This window comes from Bos indicus x Bos taurus, chromosome 8, assembly GCF_003369695.1.
Source record: "Bos indicus x Bos taurus breed Angus x Brahman F1 hybrid chromosome 8, Bos_hybrid_MaternalHap_v2.0, whole genome shotgun sequence".
Lineage (NCBI taxonomy): Eukaryota > Metazoa > Chordata > Mammalia > Artiodactyla > Bovidae > Bos > Bos indicus x Bos taurus.
The window spans coordinates 89,597,107-89,612,960 of NC_040083.1; the positions used below are offsets into that span (position 1 = coordinate 89,597,107).

A 15,854-nucleotide genomic window follows, 5' to 3' on the forward strand; every position below is an offset into this window, starting at 1 on the left:
ATTCTTCCAGAATCCAGGTGAGAGGATGACAGAACTAGCAAGTGAGAGCTCAAAGGGAGCTCTCGATTAACAGGAAAAGATGTCAGGGCCTCCCATACGGACATATCCCAAATACCACTGTCCTCCACAGGTTCACATTTGCCGACACCAACCACAACCATTGTCATCTTGATCAGGGTTAGGAATCACCTTTAAATAACACCTTCTCAACTGTAAAGAAGACTCTTGAGAGTCCCTTGGATTGCAAGGAGAACAAACCAGTCCATCCTAAAGGAAATCAAATCAATCCTGAATACTCATTAGAGGTTCATTGATGCTGAGGCTGAAGCTCCAATACTTTGGCCAACTGATATGAAGAGTTGATGCATTGGAAAAGACCCTGATGCTGGGAAAGATTGAAAGTAGGAGGAGAAGGGGACGACAGAGAATGAGATGGTTGGATGGCATCACCTACTCAATGAACATGAGTTTAAGCACACTCCAGGAGATAGTGAAGGACAGGAAAGCCTGGTGTGCTGCAGTCCATGGGGCCACAGAGAGTCAGACACCACTGAGTGAGGGAACAACAACTGAAGAGAAAGGCTTACGTGTCAGCAAGTGCTCTGTGCAGCGAAGTCCATTCAAAATACACTTTTATCAATTTGGAAACAAGGCATTCACAAATAAATGAGCTAATAGAAGAGTTACCTCATTTAAAATCACCAACATTCACTATTAAGTTAAAAAGAATGAGTGACGCTATCGATTTGACCAAAAATTTCCTGTTCTTTCCATAAAATGTACAGAAAACTCCAACAAACGTTTTGGCCAAACCAATGTTTGCTTGTATTGTCTTTGACTCCCCCCAACTTTGGAGCTCATCGATCAGGAGCCGAGCAGAAGCCGCATCCTGCCCAGGCCTCCCCCACTTCCTCGCTGCTCCAGTTGCCATCCTCCCCTCCCCACAGCGCTTGAAGACAGAAGGTTTTCCAGAAGGGATGGGCAGTGGCAGGCCTGGAAAACTAAACTGTCAGGTGGTGGAAGTCAGTGCATTTAAAGGCCAGTGTTGGACTTGTACGAATTACAAAGGTGCAGATAACCTCAACGAGGAAAGCCTGGCAGGCCCACCTTAACAGGTGATCCAAGTTGGCACCCGTGGTGTGACACCGACATCACGGGACTCACAACATGATGCACCGCGGAGGAGACTGTCATGTATGATATTCTCACCCAAAATGCATGACCTAAACTGAATTGTGAGAAAACATCGGACAAACCCAAATTGAGGAACATGTGACCAATCCCAGCCATTGATCTTCAAAAGTCTCAAGGTTGTGAAAGACAAAGAAAGGCAGAGGAACATTCCAGAGTAAAACAGCCAAGGACACATGTTGACTAAATATAACGTGAGACCGGGCTGGGTGCTGGCCCAGAAAAAGACATTCGCAGAGCCATGGGTGATATCTGAATGAGGTTCATGGACTTGTTCACAGTCCTGCATAACGGCAGAGTCCCTGGTTTGACCATTGTCAGGGACTAATCTGTTCTCAGTTGCATCTGACTCCTTGCAGCTCCATGGACTATAGCTCCTCTGTCAGTGGAATTTTCCAGGCAAGAACACTGGAGTGGGTTTCCGTTTCCTATGCTAGGGGATCTTCCTGACCCAGGGATTGAACCCATATCTCTTGCATCTCCTGCATTGGCAAGCAGACTCTTTACCACTGAGCCACCTGGGAAGCCCCACATTAACTCACGCAAAGATGCTAACACTAGGGGAACAGATGGAAATTCTCTGCTCTCATTAGGCAACTTTGAGTCCAAAGTCAATTCAAAATAATGTTTTTAAAATTTTTTAATAAAATCTCTTCAAATTTTAATAAGAAGAAAGGAGAGAGGAGAAGGGGAGGGGAGGAGTAGCAGAAGGAGGAGGGGAGGAGGAAAAGGAGGAGAGAGAGCCATATTCAGCTGCCTTTTATCCGCTGATGCCAAGGGAAGGAAGACTCACTGACTCCCCAAGTCAGTGCTGAGTGTCCGAGTGCTGAGCTATGAAAAGGCAGCATCAGTGAAGGTGGTGATAGGAGGGGACAGAGACCACCCGTGTGTCCCCCAGCTTTGCCTTCTGACAGGGACAAATGTATCACATTTGCCTACTTGCCCAAATCTCGATGATCCGAACCCCCTTCTCCACATACGTAGCAAGAAAGCCAGTCTTTGGTCCCCAGGCCCCCTCATCCCTTCCTCGGTTCCTGGGTGGGGATGTAGTGACTGTCCAGCCAAAGCAGACGGACTTCCCACCCACTGTCTGCTGGGCCCGGCTCTAAGTACACAGGCCCTCTGCCCTGCCCACCATAGTCCCGACAGTCTGGATGAAGCTCACCTCTCTGAAGCTGTCCCCTCAAAGCCCTGGACTCGTTAGGTTCCCTCCCCGGATTCCAGATTATAAAGCTGACCCTCTGATCTGCTCCTGGCTCTGTATGTGCCTCTCTGAGATGCAGGTGGCTGCCCATGCAGGGGCCACCAGGGGGCAGTGTGAACACATCACAGGCCAGCCCTGCCACATCCTCAGGTCACGCCTCCGTGTTTCACACAGGAAGCCAGCACACCCAGGAGAAGAAAAAGCACCGACCTGCTGGCCAGTGGTGGGCCTGCAGTTCAGTTCAGTTCAGTCGTGTCCAACTCTGCAACCCCACGGACTGCAGCACGCCAGGCCTCCCTGTCCATCACCAAGTCCCGGAGCTTACTCAAACTCATGTCCATTGAGTCGGGGATGCCATCCAGCCATCTCATCCTCTGTCGTCCCCTTCTCCTCTGGCCTTCAGTCTTTCCGGACTGAAGGTTATTTCTATTCTCTTCTGTCTTCTTTTGTATTTTCCACATTTTCTATCGTTAATAAATAACTTTCACAACCAAATCAATTTCAGGCTAGGTCAATAGAGGTTTCTTTTTTTATGCATCATCCATACCCACATGTTGCAAATTCACACATTTCCCCTACAAAGACCCTGAGTGGAGCCGTGGGCACTACAGACGTTCCCCCCTCAAGGGGAGCCACACACCTGAAGCGCTGTGCCAGGCTGTCCTGGGCCACCTGGATCCAGGAGCCCCTCCCTTGGCCAAGGTTGCTCTGTCCCCACATGCCCAGTTACCTTGTTGTAGATGAATCCCATTTCTTCTTATAAGTTACAACACCTGCCCTTTGCATTCTTGAGGATTTTTCTGGGGACTATTCTACCCAACTTTCCTTCAGAGCAATCAGTGCCCAAATTCTCAGTTACTGAGTCTTCCCGATTTCCCACCTTCCACCTCAGCTGTGGCAAGGCTGAAGGCTGAGCCTCATGGGGACTGGTGACCATGCTGGGATGGCCTGAGGCTCTCAGCGGCCTCCTGTGCGGCAGCCAGCCCTGTACTCGGGGTCACCGGGTCCCCTCAGGCCCTGTGTTCTCCTCAGAGGCCTCACACCCAGAGGCTTCCCCAACGTCCTTGTGGGGCATCTGTGCCCCTGTCCAGGAAGGCACCAAAAATACCCCCACACCAGCTGGCCTCGTGGGCTCTCAGGGCTGGGAAGGAGCAGGAGGTTGGTCCACCCCTTCTGGCCTGGAGCCCCTGTACCCCATAGTGCCCCCCAAGATCACCTGCATACCCCATCCTCACGCAGGAGATGACAGCTTCACCCCGGACACCAGGTGTGACCTCAGACCCACGTCACTGAGTGTACAACCAGCCCTCTCCTCACACACAGGCAGCAGCTGGGTCCCCTGCACTTTCAAAGGCGAAACCGTCTCATTTCTCCTCTGAAATAACATGGTACTGATACAGAGACGGTGTTCAGGCTGACTCTTAAACTCTAACTTAGACCTTAAAGCTGCAGTAAGCCATGAAGTGTGAGGAAAAGCCATTAACAGGGGGAAATAAGCACAAAGGAAAAGAACCTTAGAGTCAGTTCTTCATCCTAATGCCAAGAATCGCTCAGAAATCCACGCAGTGTCTCACTTCTAGAGAGGGGATCCCGGTGACCCTGAGTACTGGGCTGACCGCTGCACAGGAGGCCGCTGTCTAGGACCCCGACAGGCACTCCCCGTTACCGGCGCAGCTGTCTATGTATTTCAACATGTTTCCGCACAACTGTCTCCTCCTCTCCTCCCCTCCCCACTTCCCCATCCTTCCCTCTTTCTCTCCCCCATTTGCCCTCCTTCACACCCCCCTCTGTGACCATCCTTCTCTCATACCTCCCTCTGTCTCTCCTGCCCCAGGCTCCTGGTCCCCACGCTCCAGCCCACCTTCCCGCCCTCCTGCCCACCACCCCCCGCCCAGTAGCATCTCAGCTGCCTCTGGACGATCCAATGTGGGTCACACAGGCCCTACCTCAGCATCTGCCCATGAGGTCTTGGCCACAAGCCTAAATGCAGACTCATTTCAGGTGGGAACCTGGAACCCTGCCCACCGCCGTGTGAGGGGACGGTTGACCCTTCTTTGCTGAAACTCTTTCCATGTGCCCAGGTCAAGAGGAAGCATTTCATGGAGACACTCTGGCAGGGTCATGACAGGATGGGGTCCTGAGGAGGCCCGCAAACCCCAGACGCCTGCACCTAGGCAGCCTCAGAAATAGAGCAGAGGCCACCTTGCCTCCCACGGCCCAGGCTCTCCAAGTCGCCTACGGTCCCACAAAGAACAGAACTCTGCTTGTTTCTAATTTCTGGGGGATGCCCTCGCACCACGTAAGGAGCCATGAGCTGAATAGAATCCTCCTAGGGCACCTGGGCGGAGAAGGCAATGGCACCCCACTCCAGTACTCTTGCCTGGAAAATCCCGTGGATGGAGGAGCCTGGAAGGCTGCAGTCCATGGAGTCGCTGAGGGTCAGACACGACTGAGCGACTTCACTTTCACTTTTCACTTTCATGCATTGGAGAAGGAAATGGCAACCCACTCCAGTGTTCTTGCCTGGAGAATCCCAGGGACAGGGGAGCCTGGTGGGCTGCCATCTATGGGGTCGCACAGAGTCGGACACTACTGAAGCGACTTAGCAACAGCAGCAGCAGCAGGGCACCTGGGACTTCTCCACACACTCCAGCCCGCAGCCTCCAAAATGAGAAAGGAGGAGCCAGCGGCCGAAGCAGGTATGAAAGCTGAGACACCAGGTGCGCCCCAGCCCACCCCTGGGACCCTCTCAGGAGGGCCCAGCAGGCCTGGATAAATCCCTGGCCGGGGGGATCGGGTGCTGCCTAGTCCAGGAGTGGGAGGGCTCGAGCTTCCCCTCTGCTTCCTTCCTCACTCCCTCACCTGAATCACGAGAATGAAAGGGGAACTTAACAGCAAATCTTTCGGTAATCTTTTTTAAGCTTCAAAATGTGGTTTAAAAAATCAATTAAGGAATTCTACAAGGAAAAAAAATGGTTTCAAGTAAGTCATCTGACATGAGCCAGGTGTGACCCAGAACACCAATAAAATCTCTGTCCTTGGGGTCTGTGCTCAAACTACTCAGCCCCTGTCAGGACCTCCACTCCAGTTTGCAGAACACCTGGGGCATCTCACTCAACCTTTGCAGGAACTCTTTCAAGTCCAGCAAACACTGCCACCAGGCTGGCAATTTCCCTCCATTCAGATTAGCCAAAAAACTCTTCTTCTCAGGGACTCCACCTTGAATAACCAGTGGTATGGAGCAGCTGCTATGCTGATGTCAGTTCCTGGAGGTAGAAGTTCCCAGTGGAATTTAGAGATGATGAATCCAAATTCTGGGGAGTTGGCTCAGTGGATGTGTAAGGAAATGCAAAATAATATGAAAAGACCAAAAGATACAATCCCTTGGTTATTGTTCTATGTGAGAGCTAAAAATGAAAAGGCTAAGCTTAGCTTATGGCTGGGGAACCACAGCCTCTTGTCTCCGGGCCCTCAGTGGAGGATATGCTGGGGATTCAGACGCAGACCCAACTCAAATTACTGCATCTAGTCTCAGAGCAATATCCAAGGGAAAAAGGTGTGCCGAAATAGCACATGACAAGGAAGGCTGATGGCCAAAGGAAGGGGCAAAGATGAGGGGAGAGCCACAGGACTCGTGCCATGGAATGGAAATCCTGAAACAGTTACGAAGAAATGGGGTGAATAAAACAGCTATTGATGGTCTAAATGAAGGTCTTCTGCAGCCCTCTTGGAGGGTGACTGGACCAATGAGAGCCCCTGCTGATTCCCTAAACAAAGCTGCTTTACATACTCCAGTTTGGAGGAATTTGGAAAGATCCAAGCCAAAAATGGCAACAGGAAAAAATCATATCAGCTGTCATCTGTGGTGAACGTAAAGTTGTTCAGTTGTGTTTGACTCTTTGTGACCCCAAGGACTGTAGCCTGCCAGGTGCCTCTGTCCATGGGATTCTCCAAGCAAGAATACTGGAGTAGGTTGCCATGCCCTTCTCCAGAGAATCTTCCCAACCCAGGGATCAAACTCAGGTCTCCTGCATTGCAGGTGGGTTCTTACTGTTGGAACCACCAGGTTAACCTGTGGTGATGCTTCTGCAATTGAATTAAGAGAAAGAGTGACAAAAAGGCCAGACTCCCTTGCTTCAGTCTCCTACTGGGTACTTTTTCCAGCCCAGCGTTTCTCATGATGTACTCTGCATATAAGTTAAATAAACAGGGTGACAATATACAGCCTTGACGAACTCCTTTTCCTATTTGGAACCAGTCTGTTGTTCCATGTCCAGTTCTAACTGTTGCTTCCTGACCTGCATACAAATTTCTCAAGAGGCAGGTCAGGTGGTCTGGTATTCCCATCTCTTTCAGAATTTTCCACAGTTTATTGTGATCCACACAGTCAAAGGCTTTGGCATAGTCAATAAAGCAGAAATAGATGTTTTTCTGGAACTCTCTTGCTTTTTCCATGATCCAGTGGATGTTGGCAATTGGATCTCTGGTTCCTCTGCCTTTTCTAAAACCAGCTTGAACATCAGGAAGTTCACGGTTCACATATTGCCAAAGCCTGGCTTGGAGAATTTTGAGCATTACTTTACTAGCGTGTGAGATGGGTGCAATTGTGTGGTAGTTTGAGAATTCTTTGGCATTGCCTTTCTTTGGGATTGGAATGAAAACTGACCTTTTCCAGTCCTGTGGCCACTGCTGAGTTTTCCCAATTTGCTGGCATATTGAGTATAGCACTTTCACAGCATCATCTTTCAGGATTTGAAATAGCTCAACTGGAATTCTATCACCTCCACTAGCTTTGTTCATAGTGATGCTTCCTAAGGCCCACTTGACTTCACATTCCAGGATGTCTGGCTCTAGATCAGCGATCACACCACCGTGATTATCTGGGTCGTGAAGATCTTTTTTGTACAGTTTTTCTGTGTATTCTTGCCATCTCTTCTTAATATCTTGTGCTTCTGTTAGGTCCATACCATTTCTGTCCTTTATCGAGCTCATCTTTGCATGAAATGTTACTTTGGTATCTCTGATTTTCTTGAAGAGATCCCTAGTCTTTTCCATTCTGTTGTTTTCCTCTATTTCTTTGCATTGATCGCTGAAGAAGGCTTTCTTATCTCTTCTTGCTATTCTTTGGAACTCTGCATTCAGATGTTTATATCTTTCCTTTTCTCCTTTGCTTTTCACTTCTCTTCTTTTCACAGCTATTTGTAAGGCCTCCCCAGACAGCCATTTTGCTTTTTTGCATTTTTTTTCCATGGGAATGGTCTGGATCCCTGTCTCCTGTACAATGTCAAGAACCTCATTCCATAAGTTCAAATACAAATCTGCTGCTGCTGCTGCTGCTAAGTCACTTCAGTCGTGTTCAACTCTGTGTGACCCCACAGACGGCAGCCCACCAGGCTCCCCCGTCCCTGGGATTCTCCAGGCAAGAACACTGGAGTGGGTTGCCATTTCCTCCTCCAGTGCATGAAAGTAAAAAGTGAAAGTGAAGTCGCTCAGTCGTGTCCGACTCTAGCGACCCCATGGACTGCAGCCTACCAGGCTCCTCCGTCCATGGGATTTTCCAGGCAAGAGTACTGGAGTGGGGTGCCATTGCCTTCTCCTCAAATACAATCAGGACAAGCCAAATGAAGAGATGCATAGCATGAAATCTGGGGGGGTCCCCAACACAGAGCTTCTGTGTAACACTCTTCCTACATGTCAGGCTACACCACGTCCTAGCACATCGCATGTTCACCAACCAGGGGGCAGCAGGAAGCTTTGGTGTCCAGAGTTTTCATTGGAGTTTAATGACATCATCATTGAATGATGAATCGTTGGTCAGCCAGGTGGTTGAAACCAATCTCCAGCCACTCCCCTCCCCCTGCCCTGGAGGGTGGGAAGTCTGGCTGATGGGGGCTCTAAGCCCCAACCCTCTAATCATGTGGTTGGTGCTTCTGGATTGACCACCCCATTCTGATGGATTCTATGCATCCATCGTGAGTCTCCTCAGGATATAAACTTATATGTGGTCCAAGGGCTCATTACCAATAAGACACTCCTATCATTCAGGAATTCCTAAGGGTTTAAAAGCTCCATGCCAGGATCCCAGGACAAAGACTAGATGTATCCTTTATTATACAACAGGTACTTACCCCTAAGGACTTCCTTGGTGGCTCAGTGGTAAAGAACCCGCCGGCCAATGCAGGTTCGATCCGTGGGTTGGGAAGATCCCCTGGAGAAGGAAATGGCAACCTCTCCAGTATTCTTGCCTGGAAAATCCCGTGGACAGAAGAGACTGGGGTCACAAAAGAGTCAAACACGATTTAGTGACTAAACAACAATTTACCCCTAAACCCAATCAGAGGGTCTGCAGCCACAGAGGCTATCCAAGAAGGCTGCTGCCTCACGCTCAAAACCATTTCTCTGTGACTAGACGATCTGACTGAAGTCTGCAAGAAGATGTGTGTGGGTGGGGTGTGATCCTGAGGGAATCTGGCCTGCAGCTCCAGGCAGCAGTTTATCTGGTGTGATGTCCCCCACGTTCTCAGGGCTTCCCAGGTGGCACTAGTGGTAAAGAATCCACCTGACAATGCAGGAGATATGAGACCTGGGTTGATCCCTGGGTCGGGAAGATCCCCTGGAGAAGGGCACGGCAACCCACTCCAGTTTTCTTACCTGGAGAATCCCCATGGACAGAGGAGCCTGGTGGGCTACAGTCCATAGGGTCGCAAAGAGTCAGACAGAACTGAAGTAACCTAACACGCACATATGCCCTGCGTGCTCAAGGCTAGACTCCAAGGTGCCACCAGATGGTTCAAAGCCCTTGATGAATTTTCCAGGACAGGACTAAATGCACTGACCTGGGAGTTAGCCGCTGAGTTAACTTGACCCTTGCCTGGAAACAGCAACTCTGCCATGGCAACCACCACAACAGGTCCCACTCACCGCGCTCACATCCAGGTTACCCAGGCAGCCGACAGCCTCAAATGGTGTGAGGACAGAAGAGGGTTTCAACCAGCAAGGAAACGCTAGTTCCAAGTTCTGCCGGCTAGCTCAGCAGCTTCTACGATTTTCCCACCCGCAGGCCTCAGTGCTAGACTATACAAGAGGCCCTTTCCCACACACATCCAACTCTGAGCATTTAAAGGCATCAAGCCAGCACGGGGTTCCTCCAGTTAAACTTAACATTCTTTGAAGAATGAGAGAATCATAATGAATGAGTATTATTCATTTATTAACAAGTGAATAATAGCATTGGTCAAAATAATAGCAAACACATAGTATTTATTCTTTACTGCATGCTGTTCTTCCAAGTCTGTGTGTGTTGTTCATCCATTTAATCCCCAATAGCCTGGAGAATCCCAGGGACGGGGGAGCCTGGTGGGCTGCCATCTATGGGGTCGCACAGAGTTGGACACAACTGAAGCAACTTAAAAGCAGCAGCAGCCTTATAAAAGAGGTGTGATAATATTGCAATTTTACAAGTGAGGAAGGTGAGGCCTGACAAAGTGAACAAAGACACCTAAGAGGTTCTGTCTCAGTACAGATTTTAACCCCAGGCATCATACTCCCTGGGGCTTCCCAGATGGCGCTAGTGGTAAAGAACCCTCCTGCCAAGGCAGGAGACAAAAGATACTGGATTTGATCCCTGAGTTGGGAAGATCCCCAGGAGGAGGTCATGTCAACCCACTCCAGTATTCTTGCCTGGAGAATCCCATAGTCAGAGGAGCCTCTCAGGCTACAGTCTATAGGGTGGCAAAGAGTCTGACATGGCTGAAGTGACTTAGCATGCACACGACACTCTCTACTTGCCAAAAGAAAAGCACACTTTGAAAAGTATAAAAGGAGCGCAACTGAGTCACCGGTATGAAAAGCTGGCCCATGTACACTGTCTTGGAGAGTGGCACATTCACAGGCAGCATGCTGCTGGGCAGGGCAAGACGCAGGAGCACAAAATGAGCAGATTTATATGTGAATATCTCTGCAAATAGCCTCAATAAAATATTAACAAATTTAATTCAAAATGCTCATTAAAATAATAATAAACCACAGCCAAGTAGGATTTACCCCTCAGGAATGCAAGGATAATTCAAATTAGGACATCAATTCACACAACTGACAACATTAGTAAGTCAAAGAAGAAAAACCACATAATTATCTGCAGAGAAGCTAAAATGATATTTTAGAAAACTCAGCATCCATTCCTGATTAAATTTTAAAAACACTTAACAATAAGTGAGTATTTTCTTATTATGATTTAAAAGCATATTTTAAACCAAAAATAAGTACCAATCTTTATAATGAAATACCGGAAATATTCTCATTATGTAAATATTGGTTTAAGGTGAGAGAGGAACACAAGAGCTGAAAACAGTGAAGAAGGAAAAGCTGAAACCACCACCATGAAAACTGACACCACCACGTGCTGGGGAAATCCAGACACAACCTCAGTTCAGTTCAGTTCAGTCGCTCAGTCATGTCCGACTCTTTGCGATCCCATGGACTGCAGCACACCAGGCCTCCCTGTCCATCACCAACTCCCGGAATCCACCCAAACCCATGTCCTTCGAGTCGGTGATGCCATCCAATCATCTCATCCTCTGTTGTCCCCTTCTCCTCCCGCCTTCAATCTTTCCCAGCATCAGGGTCTTTTCCAATGAGTCAACTCTTTGCGTCAGATGGCCAAAGTATTGGAGTTTCAGCTTCAGCATCAACCCTTCCAATGAACACCCAGGAATGATCTCCTTTAGGATGGACTGGTTGGATCTCCTTGCAGTCCAAGGGACTCTCAAGAGTCTTCTCCAACACCACAGTTCAAAAGCATCAATTCTTCAGCACTCAGCTTTCTTCACAGTCCAACTCTCACATCCATACATGACCACTGGAAAAACCATAGCCTTGACTAGGTGAACCTTTGTTGGCAAAGTAATGTCTCTGCTTTTGAATATGCTATCTAGGTTGGTCATGACTTTCCTTCCAAGGAGTAAGCGTCTTTTAATTTCATGGCTGCTGTCACCATCTGCAGTGATTTTGGAGCCCAAAAAAATAAAGTCTCACACTGTTTCCACTGTTTCCCCATCTATTTCCCATGAAGTGATGGGACCAGATGCCATGATCTTTGTTTCCTGAATGTTGAGCTTTAAGCCAACTTTTTCACTCTCCTCTTTCACTTTCATCAAGAGGCTTTTTAGTTCCTCTTCACTTTCTGCCATAAGGGTGGTGTCATCTGCATATCTGAGGTTATTGATATTTCTCCCAGCAATCTTGATTCCAGCTTGTGCTTCTTCCAGTCCAGCGTTTCTCATGATGTACTCTGCATATAAGTTAAATAAACAGGGTGACAATATACAGTCTTGAAAAATTCTTTTTCCTATTTGGAACCAATCTGTTGTTCCATGTCCAGTTCTAACTGTTGCTTCCTGACCTGCAAATAGGTTTCTCAAGAGGCAAGTCAGGTGGTCTGGTATTCCCATCTCTTTCAGAATTTTCCACAATTTATTGTGATCCACACAGTCAAAGGCTTTGGCATAGTCAATAAAGCAGAAATGGATGCTTTTCTGGAACTCTCTTGCTTTTTCCATGATCCAGTGGATGTTGGCAATTTGATCTTGGTTCCTCTGCCTTTTCTTTTTTTTTTTTTCTTTTTTACAAAACCACTCAGACGGTGTCTTCTCCCTCTTACTCTCCCAAAGGAAGAGAAGAACAATCATCAATGGTCAGTGGCAGCTGCAGAAGGAACACCAAGGACCAGCTTCACGCTCAGGAGAGGACACTGCATCTCCTCCTCATGGTTTCGGGTGCTCTACATGTTCAGAGAAACTTCTCTAGTAACAAACTATAGAAATGATCCCTGAAAGTATAGTCTTCCTCTGCCTTTTCTAAAACCAGCTTGAACATCTGGAAGTTCACAGTTCACATATTGTTGAAGCCTGGCTTGGAGAATTTTGAGCATTATTTTACTAGCATGTGAGATGAGTGCAATTGTGCAGTAGTTTGAGCATTCTTTGGCATTGCCTTTCTTTGGGATTGGAATGAAAACTGCCCTTTTCCAGTCCTGTGGCCACTGCTGAGTTTTCCAAATTTGCTGGCATATTGAGTGCAGCACTTTCACAGCATCATCTTTCAGGATGTGAAATAGCTCAACTGGAATTCCATCACCTCCACTAGCTTTGTTCGTAGTGATGCTTTCTAAGGCCCACTTGACTTCACATTCCAGGACGTCTGGCTCTATGAGAGTGATCACACCATCATGATTATCTGGGTCGTGAGGATCTTTTTTGTACAGTTTTTCTGTGTATTCTTGCCACCTCTTCTTAATATCTTGTGCTTCTGTTAGGTCCATACCATTTCTGTCCTTTATCAAGCCCATCTTTGCATGAAATGTTCCCTTGGTATCTCAACTTAGCAACCGTCATAAAAGCCATAAGTCAGCTGGTGACAATTTCACATGCTATGAGGGCTTCTTTTCTATGTATAGATAAAAACCAAGTTGAGGGAGAAAAAAAGGAAGAAAGAATTCTCTTTACAAAAGCAACAGCAACAATTATGTGTGAAAAGAAGCAAAACAGAGGCTGGGCTATGCAGGAAGAACTAAGACACCAGCAAGAAACAGAAAACAAACAAATAAAAGGCCAAGCAGATGTCATCACTGGATTGAAGCTCAATAGTGGAGCTGTGTCAGTTCTCATCAAAATATAAATTAAATGTGGATATGCTGGTATCCCAGAAAGGGAGGCATTTAATCTTTATTTTTAACGTGGACTTTTGTTACTTCTGGTCAAGAGTCAGAGACACTCTTTCCTTTAATAATTAAAGCAGACGTACAATGCTTGTTTGATAGGCCACAAACAGGGTGTTTTAGTTAGCATAATGTTCAAGTTAACTCATGTACAAGCCAGAATGACTTCACCATACCTCAGTATGTGACCGTTTCTTTTATCAGGGTGCATCAGGGTTCAGCGCCACTCACAGGCAGTAGACCACCCACCCTGTATTCTGACCCCAGCCCCCCATGCGGTGAGCCCTCAGTCTGTGTGTATTTTAATGTTTTGTCAATAAGCAAAATTTCCTATGTGATCTCTTATTATCTGCCCTCTTATGATTTCTTTGTCTTACTCTTTTTCTTCCTTTTTACTGAAAGCTAACAGAGATGCATGGCTGGATGGAGTCTGACAAAGTGCACACACTGTCACCAGCACCCCAGGGGCACCCTTGAGGCCCGTTTCATTTCCAGCCCCTCTGCCTGGGCAATGGCCATCCTGATTTCTAACCACTCAGATCCACTTCACCTGTGCATAGCACTGTGTCAAAGAAAACATACGTTTTAGTCTCTCTGTGTCTGATTCTTTTCACCTCTTACTGACTGTTGAAACGCATCACTATCTTATGGGTGATTGCACATCCTTGCTTTGTAACTATACCTCAAAGGATTATCCATTCTGCTACTGATGGGCCATGAGCCTCTCCCAGCTTGGGACTATTAACAACAGCGTTGCTATGTACATCCTAGTTTGTGTTTTCTGGTGATGTATGATCTCTTGGGATAGACCTTGGCATCCCGAAGTCACAGGCTGTGCAAAGTTTCAGCTTTAGCAGAATCAGTCAAACCAGAGCAGTGAAACGACTGCATCAGTCCACACTCCCCGAGCAGTGCGCCCTGCTCTTGATGTTTTCCGTCTTAGTAACTTAGTCATCCTGATGGGTATGGCAGGTGTCGAACCTTGAACTTGTGCATTTCATTTTCTGTCCTTTGGGCAGAGGTCCATGTGCAGTGTCATCACTGGCCAACATGCGACTCACCTCTTATTTTTTATTTCTCCCGTGTTTACGCCCCCTTTTAACTCCACAACCCTCCTCGATCACGAGGAGTTCACTCTGTGGGTCTTATTGGGCATATATTTGTTTGCATGTGTTTGGGGACATGTGTGGGGTTTTCTCATGTGTGTATGTTCAATGATATAAATGATAATACTGCTTACCCATTTCATAATTCACTCTGTATTTTATTGTCTTCACTCAATGTGATGTTTTTAATAGCCATCCATGCTGCTTGTACTCAGGTCACTGCTAAAAACGTGTTGGAAACTGACCACCTGGTTCTCAGGTCAAGGCCGGAGTCCTGTATGTGATGCTGATTCCAAAGCAAGGTGACCTGCAGCAACATCCCCAGGCACCGCTACTACATCCTCTTTCTGCTCTTCAGTCTTCCAAGATCTTCAGAATCAAGGTATCCTGCCATGTGGAGTGTTATTTACCTATTTGAACCTCTAATCTGAGGCCTCTAGTTGCTGTTGTCCCACCTGGTGCCATCCACCATGTTGCCCCTCCACACCGTCCGGGCAGTCTTCCAAGCCCAGCTGGGCTCTTGTAGTTTGTATCCAATGACTGTGGGGGTTAATGTCTCCAGAGGGGCCTGTGAGCCTCTTGGTCTCCTCTTCTGTAAGACACGCGTTCATGCTTTTATCACGTTCCCCATGTCCTTTCTTGTCACTTGCAGGAGCTTCACAGACAACGTGGGGAGGAATCTCGTGTTGGCTTCAACCACTGCAAATGCCTTCTCTAGTAATCACTTGCTCACTAGTTCTGTCACAGAAATACTCACTTTTTATGTAAACCAGTCATATGTGTGTATGCCCAGACATGCCTGACTCTGCGACCCCATGGACAGTAGCCCGCCAGGCTCCTCTGTCCATGGCATTTTCCAGGCAGTAATACTGGAGTGGGTTACCATTTCCTTCTCCAGGGGATCTTCCCATACCAGTTACTGAACCTGTGCCTCTTGTGTCTCCTTCAATTGGCAGATGGATTCTTTACCACTACACCATCAGGGAAGTCCAAACTCGTCATATGAAATCTATTTATCATCTGTGTTTTGGGGGTTTGGGGCTTCCCTGGTAGCTCAGACAGGAAAGAATCTGCCTGCAGTGCAGGAAACCCAAGGGCTCTGCAGTAATCAAGGTTGTCACACCTGAGAACCTTTGCAGTCAACACCCTGATCAACAGCCCCTGGTGAAGGAAGGAGCCTGTGGCAAGTGGAAGACGGATGAGAGTGGGAAGTTCATCTCCACAAGGATGATGGGGCCAGAGGGACAGCGAGGCCAGAGCTGGCAAAGAGAGGCATCAAGCTGGTCCAGGAGAGGCCATTATGCAGAAGGCGACAGGTTTTTTTGTAACATCAGCAGAATTCACACCACTGAGTGAAGATCTATGTTCAGATTTCCAGATGCTGAAAGAAAGGCAGAGCGTGCAATGATTCCTGAGAAGGCCACAGTCCCCTTTCTGCTCATGTTTTCTGCCAGCTCTTTCCTCTTTAAGATCAATGGTCCATATACAGGTGCCCCTACATCTTTTTAAGGGCCTGCAGAAAGGAGAAGGGAATGCGCCATTCTGGGAGGTCTCACTGGCTTTCCTAGGTCACCCCCAAGGTCTCAGACTCCCTAGTCTCTCCCACCTGCAGTATCAGGACGTGGCTTTGCTGGACGTG

At 47.7% G+C, this 15,854-nt stretch overlaps 1 non-coding gene across 1 annotated transcript; it reads right to left on the reverse strand.

Moving 5' to 3' along the window:
• Positions 1–12,023: 12,023 nt before the first annotated feature.
• On the reverse strand, positions 12,024–12,237 carry LOC113897983. Its single transcript, XR_003512486.1, has one exon. It is a non-coding gene; the product is annotated as a small nucleolar RNA U3 (small nucleolar RNA).
• Positions 12,238–15,854: the final 3,617 nt, after the last annotated feature.